The 12,167-nt window shown below is 38.0% G+C and overlaps 1 non-coding gene and 1 pseudogene across 1 annotated transcript; both read left to right on the top strand.

Annotated features, from left to right (window-relative positions):
• The first annotated feature begins 1,304 nt into the window (after positions 1-1,304).
• LOC116911837 lies at positions 1,305-1,435 on the top strand. Its single transcript, XR_004389371.1, has one exon. It is a non-coding gene; the product is annotated as a small nucleolar RNA SNORA17 (small nucleolar RNA).
• An 8,355-nt stretch (positions 1,436-9,790) lies between these two features.
• LOC116911770 lies at positions 9,791-11,733 on the top strand (annotated as a pseudogene).
• The last annotated feature ends 434 nt before the right edge of the window (positions 11,734-12,167 follow it).

Below are 12,167 nucleotides of genomic sequence, written 5' to 3'. Positions count from 1 at the left end.
AAAAGGAAGAAAAAGCAAAGTCTGAAAATTTTTCTCATGAACATTGCATTTTCATTTATACAATTTGATTTTCCTTGTATTTATCTTTTCAAAATCTGAAAAGTAGGGATTTTTTACAAATACAAAAGCTACAATATTCTCTGTGATTCTGATTTACTTAGTTAAAACCGAGATGGTAGTGAAATAAAAGTGCATCTTTGCAAAATTTTATGCACAATGATTTAAAATTTATTCATTTCTGTTTAAATGCATGAGTGTTTTGCTTACATGTAGTTAAATATAATATATAGTGCCTACAAAGACAAGAGGGTACTCATTCTTCTAACACTGGAGTTACAGTTGTGACAACTAACTGAGGTAGCTCTCCAGCTTCCAAAGAGATTTTTTTTAAAAATAAAATATTCAGAATGATTTGATTCTTTGTTTAGTTGATGTTGAGAGAGATATGAACATTTGCTATTCAATGGGAAAGATGTCTCAAAATTTAGATACTGTATTATAGTTAATAATAAATACTTTAATGTATGTGAATTTACTATGAACATAAATTATTCAAATTTTTTTCATACGAAGGAGTAAATTCAGACACACTGCCTATACAATCAATGTATTTTATACTTAAAATAAAAGTCTGTAGTTAACAATACTGAAAAATTAAATCTTTCCATATTTTTGGTGAATAGTAAGTTGACTGTTAAAGTATACATATTCAAATAACATTACAAACCTTGAAATTGCATCTGTAAAATTTTAGAGTTATTTGACTCATCAAAGCCACAGCTTCTATGGTGTTTCATTTGCTACCTTATAAAAGTAGATACTTCGCAAATCTGATAGAATATATAAATAATTTTATGGTATTTTTCCTGAGATATGGACTTTATAAATGAGAACAGAGGAGCATAGTCAGCCAGTTTAGTTCCTGGCTATAGTCTCTGGTCTAAAGAAGTCTCGATGTTTCATGAATGTTCCCATAATCTTATCTGTAGACATTTAGAAATTTCCTGAAATGTAGTGGAAATTGCAAACCTAAATTGTTTTCATTATAAATATTTCAGAAAAAGAAAACTATGGCTCGAGAGATGGCTCAGCAGTTGGAGCACTGTCTGATTTTCTAGAGGTACTAAGTTCAATTCCCAGCAACCACATGGTGGCTCACAACCATCTGTAATGGGATCTATTGCCTTCTTCTGGTGTGTCTGAAGACAGTTACAATGTACTCACATACATTAAATAAATAAAACCTAAAAATAAAAAAAGAAAAAGAAAAGAAAAGAAAAACAAACTAAATAAAAACTTGCTTTCCTGCCTCTACAGGCAAGGTAAGTGTGGCAGTTGAATCATATGTGCATTAGTACGTGGCATAGAGAAGAGGTGATATGTCCATGCCCAGTATTCTACCTGTGGGAATATGAATGATTAATAACCTAACATTCCCTGAAAAACTCAAGCCTGAGAATATCACCAGTCTGTTGCCAGGTAGACCTGGAAAGGTTCCCAGGACAGGAAGCTAGCTGGAGACTACACAAAGCCCTCTTGGGATCACAGGCCCCAGGCCAGAGTAAGCCTGAAACAGTGGAAGAGAATGCCAGGGCAGAGAGGCAAGAGTGTGTGGGTAGGTGTGAACATGCTCATAGAAGAACGGTGATAGGATAAGGTGTTTCTAGAGGGAAAACTGGGAAAGAGGATAACATTTGAAATGTAAATAAAGAAAATATCCAGTTTAAAAAAAAGTGTCCACTTACGCTGACTTGGTGAGGAGTGAGCTTGAGAGAATAACTGGATTAATGTCATGGGGCACGGTCAGGTAGCAAGACTGAGATGACTAACAGCCTGTTGCTGCTCAAGCAGTTTGGGGTATCAGTGGAAGTGTATGTAGATCATGCCTTAGATGACCACAGTCATTCAAAGACCCCAAGTAAGAGGTAAAGAAATAGATGAGAAAGAGAAACAGAACGGTGTTCAATGAAGGTGCAAAGAACTGGAGATTTTAAGGTAGGCAGAAACAACCTGTGTGAGTAGCCTATGATGCCACGCAGGACAATTGTGGGATCCTGGCTTGTGCTACTACTGGAGATCATGCCTAACTCCATGGCCCTGCAGCAGCAATGGTTTGTAACCAGCACCAAAACCTGGGAGGACAACTATGAACTTGGTTACCTCCTATCAGACATGTCAATATCTGAGGCCTATACATAACTAGCCCCACCCCTTACCTGGACTTCCTGCAGGCATCAGAGCAGGAGAACTGATCATGCTCCTAGACCACTTCAGTACTTTGGATAGCCTCCAACAATACCATTACTGTCCCTTAGGAGGAACAAGGCCCTGAGGGTAGAGCATGAGAGTACATGCCTTTGCTGTGATACTGGCAAGGGAGTGACATATTCTCTTAACCCTTACCTTCTACTGCAGGTAGGAGAGCTGTCCCCATGTTTATCAGAGAGGGAGAGCTGGTCTTGTCTCTTACCAGTTGCACTCAGGAGAACATGCATTATGTTTCATGACAGCGGCAAAATAGAGCGAACCCTAGGTATGGGGCTTGTGGGTGACATAGACTCAAAGGCATGAGAGCCAGAGAGCCAGTGGCCCGACCAGTACAGATAGCTCTCAGGCCCAGAATAGAGGCTTAGCTTTGGCTCACCCCAACATTTATATCATCAATTAACCACTGTAGTGCTTTCAAGGGCCAGACCAATAGATCAAAACTACAATATATCCATGCCACAAGGCAACAGCAGGATGTCTGAAATGAACCCCAGTGAAATTCCAGTATTGATAAAGTAGCAAAAGTTAGAAGACTCTTCATAAAGCAAGGACTCCTTGCAGTAAACATTTGCAAGTAAAGAAGTGTGAACAAAATGGTATACTGTAGGACATACTGTGACATTCTACAGCTTCCACAACAAAATTTTTATTTTTTTTCTCTGTTGGTGGTGGGAATTTCAAGGGTAAAAGGCACCTACAAGAGGAAGGAAATGAGTAGAGTTGGGTACACAATGGGAAATTCACAAAAAACCAATAAAAATTTAAGTAAGTACAATATTCCAAAACTAACAAACAAAATTTGTATTCTTTTGGTATACTCCTCCATTTCTTTCTATTTTCCTAATATGTTCTTCTTTACACTTAAAAATATTTTTTCTTAAAATATTTTTTTATCATAGACACATATAAATATAATTCATAATGGAGAAAATTAATTTCATTCAATCACACTTAAATGGCACAAATCATTGGTCTAGTCTTTGTTATGGAGTAGTGGTGTTGAATGAATAGTGACTGTAAATGATGTTAAAAGGAAGTCTGTTAATAATGTCTAGTAGCTCAAACACAGCTGCAACTGTGTCGTGAACGTACATTTATTATAATATGTCAACACTGATGGATCATTATGTTCAAGCTCTCTCTTGCACAGCCACATATGACTAGAAAAAGAACCAGAGAAGTAAAAAAAAAAATCAGTCACATTGTTTTTGTTAACTTTCAGATTCTTTATCTTATTATATTAGTAAATATTAAAATATTTATTGACAAAATGATAGAAATATATTTGAAGAGAAATAGTTTGCACTTCATATGTAGTTCTTTGCACAGCTCATGTTTTCAGAATTATTCTGAACTTCATGAGTTTTAAAGACAAAAAAACCCTCTAACACTGATTTACATATATTACAGTCTTGTTGAGTGAGGCTAGAGTTAGGGAGCATGAACAAGTAAGCTACCAGGTACATTCACCAGTAAAACAATTCCCTTTTGTCAGCTATAGACGTCAATTGCTAGCAGAGAGCAGCTCAGCCGAGGGCAGCAATATGCTTGAAAAGTTAAATCATAAACCAGTCAGCGAACACCCCTCAAATGATCTATTTCCTCTTAATTAAAACATCTCCTATTTAAGATAATCTTTATATTTCTACTTTTGAAACACTGCAAAAGACATGTAGACCAAAGAGGATAGTACTCTTTTCCAGGTACAGTTTTTATTTAACTTCTTATTAAGTCTTTTAAAGGAGCATATGTTTCTTCTTAATCTTTCCACCATCTATTTGTATCTGTTCCACAATTTCATCTTTAAAACATCTGATTATAAAAAGAAAAACTCGCTAATGAGAACCTTTCCTTCTCAAAGCCACAAGAAAAGTAGAAGAGAGTCATATGTAGTTGAAATCACATTGTAAGTTAATAATTACAATGATACATACCACACAATCAGCTGTTAGGACTAGCTGCAAATTAAATGTTTAATTTTTAATTTATGTTAGTATACAAGTATGTGTTCAAATAAAATTTAATATTAAAAGTAATCATAAGACCCCTCCCACTAATCCCCTGTGTGCTGAGTTAACCTGAAGCATAGCCATGAGAAATTCACGAAGATGAAATTTCAATCCTGACTATTTATGCTCCAAATATAAGAGCACATACATTCATAAACGAAACCTTACTAAAGCTCAAAGCACACATTGCACTTCAAACAATAATAGTGGGAGACTTCAGCATCCCATTCTCAGCATTGGACAGATCATAGAAATAGAAACTAAACAGAGACACAGAAAAACTAACAAAAGCTATGAACCAAATGGATTTAACAGATATTTATAGAAGGTTTCGTGATAAAACCAAAGAATATACTTTCTTCTCAGAACTTCATGGTACCTTCTCTAAAACTAACTATATAATCGGTCATACAAATGCCATAATAGACCCAAGAAGATTGAAATAATCCAATGCATCCTATCAGATAACCACAGACTAAGGCTGGTCTTCAATAGCAACAAAAATGACAAAAAGTCTGCATGTAAATTGAAGTTGAACAATGCTGTTCTCAATGATGACTTAGTCAAGGAAGAAATAAAGAAATTAAAGACTTTTCAGAGTTTAATGAAGATGAAGGCACAACAACTTATGCGAACTTATGGGACATAATAAACAGTGCTAAGAGGAAAATTCATAGCTCTGAGTGCCTCCAAGAAGAAACCAGAGAGAACATACACTAGCAGCTTGACAGCACACCTGAAAGCTCTAGAACCAAAAGAAGCAAATACACCTAAGAGGAGTAGATGTAAGGAAATAATAAAACTCAAGGCGGAAATCAACCAAGAAAAAACAAAAAGAACTATACGAAGAAAATCAAACAAAATCAGGAGCTGGTCCTTTGAAAAAAATCAACAAAATGATAAATCCTTACCCAGACTAACCAGCAAGCACAGAGAGAAGATCCAAAATAACAAAATCAGAAATGAAAAGGGAGACATAACACCAGAATATGAGCAAATTAAAAAAAAGTCATCAGATCCTACTATAAAAGTCTATATTCAACAAAACTGGAAAATCTGGGTGAAAAGGACAATTGTCTAGGCAGATATCAGGTACCAAAGTTAAATCAGGAACAGATAAACCATCTAAATAATCCCATAACTGCTAAAAGAAATAAAGAAGCAGTTGTTATATGTCTCTCAGACAAAAAAAAAAAAAAAAAAAAAAAAGCCCAGGACCACACAGCTTATTGGACAATTCTATCAAACCTTTATAGAAGAACAAATACCAATACTGTCCAAATTATTCCACAAAATAGAAACAAAAGTAACACTACCCAAGTCCTTCTATGAATCTACAAGTATGATTACACCTAAACCATACAAAGACTCAACAAAGAAAGAGAACTTCAGACCAATTTCCCTTATGAATATGGATGCAAAAATACTCAATAAAATTCTCACAAATTGAATCTTAGAACACACTCAAACAATCATTATGATCATGTACTCTTCATTCCAGGGATACAGGAATGGTTCAATATACAGAAATTCATCAACATGATTCACTATATAAATAAACTCAAAGAAAAAAAAAGCACATGATCTTCTCATTAGATACTGAGAAAGCATTTAACAAAATTCAAAACCCCTTCATGTTAAAAGTCTTGAAAAGATAAAGAATTCAAGGTCCATACCTAAACATAATAAAATCAATACACAGCTAACCAGTAGCCAACATCAAAATAAATGAAAAGAAACTTGAAGCAATCCAACAAAAATCAGGGACAAGACAAGCCGGCCCACTCTCTCCCTACTTATTCAATATAGTACTCAAAGTCCTATCCAGAGCAATCAGACAACAAAAGGAGGTAAAGAGATAACAACTGGAAATGAAGAAGTTAAATTATTACTATGTAATATGATAGTATACTTAAGTGACCCCAAAAGTTCCAGCAGAGAACTACTAAGTCTGATAAACAACTTGAGCAAAGTGTCTGGATATAAAATTAACTCAAACAAATCAGTAGCCTCCCTTTTCTCAAAGAATAAATAGTCTGAAAAAGAAATTAGGGAATGAACACTCTTCACAATAGTCACAAATAATATAAAATACCTCAGTGTGACTCTATCCAAGCAAGTGAAAAATCTGTATAACGAGAACTTCAAGTCTGAGAAGAAAGAAATTTAAGCAGACATCAGAAGATGGAAAGGTTTCCCATGCTATGAATTGGCAGCATTATTATTATAAACATGGTCAACTTGCCAAAAGCAATCTACAGATTCAGTGCAATCCCCATCAAAATTCAAACTCAATCCTTCAAACAGCAACAAAAGTACTTCTGGGCGAATCATCATCCCTGACCTCATATTGTATTTCAGAACAATAGTGATAAAACTGTATGGTATTGTTACAGACACAGGCAGGTAGATCAATGAAATAGAATCGACCCAGAAATGAATCCACATACCTATGGTCACTTGATCTTTGACAAAGGAGCTATCACCTTCCAGTGAAAAACAAATAGCATTTTCAACAAATAATGCCGGTTCAACTGGAGATCAACAGGAAGAAGAAGACAAATTGATCCCTTCTTATCGCCCTATACAAAGCTCAAGTCCAAGTGGATCAAGAACCTCCACATAAAACCAGATACACTTAAACTGATAGTAGAAAAACTGCGGGAGAGCCTCAAAGAAAATAGGTACTGGCGTTGGGGATTTAGCTCAGTGGTAGAGCGCTTGCCTAGCAAGCGCAAGGCCCTGAGTTCTGTCCCCAGCTCCGAAAAAAGGAAAAAAAAAAAAAGAAAAAGAAAAGAAAATAGGTACTGTGGAAAATTTCCCAAACAGAACACCAATGGCTTATGTTCTAAGATGAAGAATCAATAAATGGGACCTCATAAAATTGCAAAGCTTTTATAAAGCAAAAGACACTGTCATTAAGACAAAATATCAACCAACAGATTGGGAAAAGATCTTTATCAGACCTACATCAGATAGATGGGTAATATCCAATAATACAAGGAACTCAAGAAGTTAGACCCCAAACAATCAAATAACCTTAATAAAAATGGGATACAGAGCTAAAGTGAGAATTCTCAGCTGAGGGATATTGAATGGCTGAGAAGTACCTAAAGAAGTGTTCAACATCACTAGTCATCAGGGAAATGCAAATCAAAACAACCCTGAGTTTCCACATCACAAAAGTCAGGAGTGGCTAAGATCAAAAACTCTGGTGAAAAAGGTGCTGGGGAGGGTGTGCAGACAGAAGAACACTTCTCCATTGTTGTGGTTGCAAGCAAGTACAACCACTCTGGAAATCAGTCTGTTGGTTCCTCAGAAAATTGGACATAGTACTTACCTGAGGACTCAGCTATACCACTCCTTGGCATATACCTAAATGTTGCTCAAACATAGAACTAGGACACATGCTCCATTATGTTCTCAGCAACCTTATTTATAATAGCCATTATCTAGAAACAACACAAATGTCTGTTAAAAGAGGAATAGATACAGAAATTGTGGTCTATCAACATAATGGTGTACTACTCAAATATTAAAAGCAATGACCTCATGAAATCCATAGGCAAATGGATGGAAATAAAAAAATATTATGAATGAGGGAACGGCAACACACACACACACACACACACACACACACACACAAACACAAACACAAAACATACATGGTATACACTCACTGATAAGTGACTATTAGCCCAAAAGCTCGGATTACCTAAGATACAATGAGCAGACCACATTGATCTCAAGAAGGTGGATGACAAAAGTGGGGATGCTTCAGTCCTTGAACAAAAAATATTCATAGAGAAGATATGGAGACAAAATGTAGAGCAGAACTGAAGGGATGTCCATTTAGTTCCTGCTGTACCTGGGGATCCAGCCAATATGCATTCAATCACCAAACCCAGGAACTGCCAGGAAGTGCATGCTGACAGGAGCCTGATACAGCTGTATCCTGAGAGGGTCTGAGACCAGAGCATGAAAAATACAGAGGGGAATGCTCATAGCCAACCATTGAACTGAGCAAAGGGCCCCATTTGGAGCATTTAGAGAAAGGAATGAAGGAGCTGAAAGGGCTTGCAAAAACATAAGAACAACAATACCAACCAACCATACCTCTCAGAGACTGAACCATCATCCAAAGAGTACAAAAGGGCAGACCTATGTCTTCAGCTGCATATGTAGCAAAGGATGGCCTTGTTAGGCACCAGAGAGAGGAGAAGGCCTTTGTACTGTCAAGGCTGAACAACCCAGTGTAGGGGAATGTCAGGGCAGGGAGGCAGGAAGGGGTGAGTGGTTGTGTGGGGGAAATGGGATCACATTTGAAATGTAAATAAAAAAAATCCAATCACACACACACACACACACACACACAAACACACACACACACACACACACACACACACACAAAAACAAGCACAAAAGGGAACTAGTATCACTGCCTGACAAAAAGAGAAGGAGGTAGGTGTCGAGCAAAGAATACTCATTATGTTTTCCTGACAATAGAAGTAATGAACTTAATACTTTATTCTAAGTAATAAGAATCATCTTTCCATTTTTCTGTGTTTATGCTGATGGGATGAAAAATTTAAACATGTGGCTAGCTACTGCTTAATTTATAATTTCACACATGAAGAAGGTCAGACAAATGTTTAGACACATGTACACGTGTTCCTGGGACACTGTATGCTTTGAGTAAACCCAAATTTATAGTGTTACTTTTATCTTCTCTTAAATATTTCTATTGGAATGGAGAAAATCAGAGCAGTTTGGAACCCCTCACCACTACTCAGGATGCTCAGGACAATTCAGGCTGATTTCTCCCAGAAGATAGCATGATTTCCTGAGTAGTTCTGCCCTATATATCTCCAAACCAGTACTGTGTGAGTTTGTAACACTGAGATTTCACTAAGTATGCATCTGGGGTCCTTTACCCTTTCATTCTCAGAGGACAGCCTCCAACTTCAGTGTGCCAATGAGATATCGAAGATTTGTCCTAGACCCAGAGAAGCCTGCCTAGTGGAGGCAGGGTATGTAAATCAGCAAAAGGTTGCTACTAACTCCTGTATTTTCAGTAAAAAGAAACAAATATTGCATTTCACAAAAGAAGAGCAAGGAAGACTTTGAAGTCAATCAAATAGAGAGCCAAATGCCAGACAGAGCCTTCCGACAGAGATGATTTAAGGTGTTGAATCCATACTTTTACTGTGTGACAAACCACTTCAGCAGAAGAAAGACAGGGTGATGGACACTGAAGAAGGAGAGTTTGGTGAAGTGTGTATATGTGCATATCCAGTGTAAATTAATTTTTACAAGGTACTAATGTTCTCTAATATTCCAGCCAACTTTCATTTCTCTATTTTGCAATTAGAGCAGCATAAAGAGGAACTAATGGGTTTAGGTGAACTGTAGAAATTTTTGTTTCAGCAACTGCATTCTTTCCCATCCTTCTATTTGCTCTAGTCTTGCTGGTGAATGCTTTCGGCTGATATTTGGCTGGAAACGACTGCACCATGAACAGCTTCATGACCATTGCCCTCATCTGGATTATGACAGCATTTTCTGAAGCAGACACGTTTCTTAGAGACACGAGTATGACTGGGTTTCAAATATGCAAGGATACCTTGAACTTCCCTGTCTTGGAGGTTCTACCAGGAGGAGGCTAGGATAATCTGAAAAACACAGACATGGGATAGGTGATGAACTTGACTTATACCAACTGTAAGACCACAGAAAGAGAGGTACCTGGAGATGAACTCAGAAATCCTGGAATCCTGGGAGAATTACCATAGTACCACCTCAGTTTGTGTCCACACAAAGCTCTCTCTTTTCTCTAAAGTCTATGACAAGTTTTCTACTGACTTCCAAAAGATGAAGACCTTCAAGTAAAGGACCAAGCTGTAACTACCTGGGTTCAGGTAAGAAACCAGATCTACTCAGTCAAAACCAGCTCAACTTCAGAGTGTAGCTTGGGGTTTACAAAAGCACATATGAACATCTGTGACCAACTAGAGAAAAACCAGAGGAAGATGGCCACCTACATGGCAGAACTCTCAGTCCTCAACTACAGCATACATGTAATCACTAGTGTATATGCTGGGTCTGCACTGGTTCAAGAGGATCACATAAGGTCCTCCTTCCTCCTGGACAACCAGAACAGCCATTATACTGTGACTGCTTCTGCTGGGATTACCTTCTTAAACATTGTGAACGTCAATATTGAAACAGACTACACCTCTCAGACTACATTGACCAAGAGCTACCAGTCTAACAGAATGAACTCCAGGGTTCAGAGCTTTGGAGGGATCCTCTTCTATCCAGGCATCACCTTAGAAACCTGGCAGAAGGGCATCACTAACCACCTAGTGGCAATAGACTATGCTGGCTTGCCTCTGCATTTCTTCATTAAGCCTGACAAACTGCCTGGCTTGCTGAGTCCCTTGGTGAAGAAGCTGTCGAAGACAGTGGAAACTGCTATGAGAGACTATTATATTTTTAACACTGACACTGACTGCACAAATATTGACTCCCCAACTTCAATTTTCAAGACAATATGGACTATGTTTCATGTGATGCAAAAGTAACTACCTTCACCTTTGGTGGAATTTATCAGGAATGCACTGAACTTTCAGGTGATGTTCTTTGCTAAAATTCGGAGCAGAAGAATCTGACCACTGGTGACTTCTCTTGTTCCTCTGTCTATACCCCACCATATGCTGTCTCAGATCCATGAGGAGGGTTATAGTCACCTAGAATGCAAAAAAAAATGCACCTTCAAGATTTTCTGTAAGACAGTGTGTGAAGATGTGTTCTGACTGGACAAGGCTGAATTCAGGGCTTATTGGTTTCTGCCACTGGCCAAGAACCTGACAACTCAGGACTTCCCTTTGGAGGTGTCTTCACTATCAAGAGCATCAACCCTCTGACAAATGCACAGTCATGTCCAGCTGGCTACATTCCACTAAACCTGTTTGATAGCCTTAAGGTATGTGGGTCCCTGGATTATGAGATGGGGTACAATTTTTCAGTTCCCTTTGGAACCCTGATGGTTTCTTCAGTTGAATAATGGGGAACACATTGGTAAATTCTGATACAGACAAAGACATAGAAACACCATCTCTGAAAATGTGTCCTGGGGGCTTCAGCCAGCACCTAACTGTTATCAGTGAAAGATACCAAGTTTCCTGTGTCAAGGCTGAAATCTTTACAGTAGGGTCCCTGTTCCTAGTCAGGGTCTGACCTAACACTGAACCACCACTCAAGAGACAATTTTCCACCAACACTGTCATAGTGACCAGTAGTGAGACTGCCAAATCCTGGATTAAGGATCCTTAGACCAACCAGTGGAAACTGGGAGAGCCTCTGGAGCTTCATAGAGCCATGGCAGTCATTCATGGGGACAGTAATGGAATGTCAGGAGGGGAAGCTGCTAGAATCACTTTGGGAGTCATCATAGCACTAGAAATTGTCATTACCTTGGCCATCTAGAGTACTCAGAAGTATAAGAAGGAATATCGGGAAATTGAAGAACAGGAGAGTTTGCTTGGAAGCTTTGCAACAGATATCAGCCCCTAATGGAGAACAGGATGCAAGTCCAGTTTATTGTCCCCAAAGGAAACAGTTTCCAGACACAGCTTCAAGTACATCTTTCTCTTTGTTTTCTCTGCTTCAGCCTTCCTAGGTACTGAAGTGACAGTTGCAATAGGAAGAAAGCAGGTATTATAATGCTGGGAATATATGTTTAGGCCACTGCACCAGGAAATTAAAGGATCCATTTTAATGGGTGTGTGGAGGGGTAAGCTAAGGTGTGTGTGTGTCCATTCTCATAGTTATCTTTACCTGAATGCATGTGCGTGAAAAGAGGAGAGGTGGGGAGCTTAGATTTGGAGA

This window comes from Rattus rattus, chromosome 10, assembly GCF_011064425.1.
Source record: "Rattus rattus isolate New Zealand chromosome 10, Rrattus_CSIRO_v1, whole genome shotgun sequence".
Classification (NCBI taxonomy): Eukaryota; Metazoa; Chordata; class Mammalia; order Rodentia; family Muridae; genus Rattus; species Rattus rattus.
Note: the sequence above shows the minus strand (reverse complement) of the source record. Positions and strands in the feature narration are given on the sequence as shown.